This window comes from Octodon degus, unplaced genomic scaffold (assembly GCF_000260255.1).
Source record: "Octodon degus isolate 3935 unplaced genomic scaffold, OctDeg1.0 scaffold00239, whole genome shotgun sequence".
In the NCBI taxonomy this organism is placed as follows: domain Eukaryota; kingdom Metazoa; phylum Chordata; class Mammalia; order Rodentia; family Octodontidae; genus Octodon; species Octodon degus.
In genome coordinates, this window is record NW_004524815.1 from 887,991 (window position 1) to 889,987 (window position 1,997).

Here is a 1,997-nt window from a genome sequence, read left to right on the forward strand (position 1 = left end):
TATAACGGAAAGCCCACCAGATTCATGGTAGATTTCTCAGTACAAACTATCAAATCAAGAAGAGCTTGGAATGAGACTATTTAGTATTTATTTATTTGGTACAATATCTCACTACATAGCTCAGACTCATAGTGATCCTCCTGTCTCAGCCTCCCCAGTGCTGGGATTACAGGTGTGTACTACCACTCCCGGTTTCAGTGGCCTGCACAGTGCAGGGCTGGCATGGCTTGTGGTACCAGGGATCAAACTCAGGTCCTTGCAGTTGCCAGGCAGGTGCTTAGACTGCAAAGCTATCTCCACAGCACTGTAGTGAAATATTTGAAGTCCTGAAAGAAGACAACTTTCAAGCCAGATTATTGTATCCTACAAAACTATCAAATTTAATGGAGAGATTAGATACTTCCATGACAAGAACAACTGAAGAAATTCATGACGACCAAACCAACCTTATAAAGAGCATTGACAAATATTTTAGAAGAGACAAAGATGACCACAACTTCAACAACAACAGGGCTGGCCAAATAACTTGGTAGATTAAAACACCTGCAGGCAGGCACTGGGGCCAGGGGTTCGATCCCTGGGCCTGCTGTGCTGGCTCCACCTCCGGGGCACATTGAGATCGCAATTGAGACTGGGTGTGGTGGCACGCACCTGTAATCCCAGCTCTTAGGAGGCTGTAAACTGGCAGATCACCATGAGTCCAATCTAGTAGTGAGACCCTGAACAACCTGTAGACCCTTCTCTAAAATACAAAAAAAAAAAAGAGAGAGAGAGAACACGAAGCAGAGCAAGCAATTAAGCAAAGGGGAAAAGTGGGGACTCTATAGTAGGAAAATAAAATGACAAACATAAGCCAATATATATCAGTGATAACTATCAATGTAAATAATTCACCAAAAAAAGAAGCAGACTGCCAGAGTGAATAAAGAAACAAAATCCAACAATATGCTGCACACAAGAAACACATGTAATGAGAAAACTTAATACACTGAATGTCAAAGGATGGAAAAAAATACTCTGTGTGACTGGAACTGAGAAAAGCAGGGGTAACTATTCTGCTTGCTGACAATGTCAACTACAAACCAAGTGTGATTAAAAGAGACAAAGAAGGTCAATACATACTTGTTTAGGGAAAATTGCAAGAGACAGAGAGATAACAATCATAAACATATATGCACCAAGTGTAGGAGCACCCAACTATACAAGACAAAATTTAACAGACAACAAAATAATTGTCTTGGGGCAGTTTAACATCCCATTGACACAAAGAGATAGATCAACCAAGCAAAAAATGAGGAAAGAAATAACAGAACTAAGGCAAACTTGTGAAGAAGTAGATTTAGTAGACCTGTACAGAGTGTTCCACCCACCAGGGTCAGAATACACATTTTTTCAGCTGCAATCCCATGCATGTTATCTGACATAGTGCAACAAAACTGGAAATTACTGACAAAAGAAACAGAAGAAACTCTACAACCCCATGGAAACTAAATAATACCCTTCTGAACAATCAATGTTTTGTGAATGAGATTAAAGAAAAAAATAAAAAATATTTACAATCAAGCAAAAATACAGATACAACTTACCAGAACCCGTGGGATGCAATGAAAGCTGTCTTAAAATAGACATTTATAGTGATAAATTCACACATTTATCACTATAAATGAGATAAAAGAAAACCAGAATGAGCCCAAATAAACAATCTTATGCTGCACCTCAAACTTATAGAAAAAGATGAGCAAGGCAAGTCCAAAGCACAAAGAAGGCAGAAAATTGTAAAGATCAGAGCAAAAATAAACACAATGGAGATTAAAAAAAGCAATACAAAGAATTAAAGGGTTGAAGAGTTGATTCTTTGAAAGATTAAATAAAATCACTAAGCCCCTTAGCCAACCCCATTTTAAAAATGAAAGAAAAACTTCAAATTTAAATTCATGAAAAGAGGAATGAAAAAGTGAAATCACTACAGACCCCATAAAAATTTAGATTATTGATAC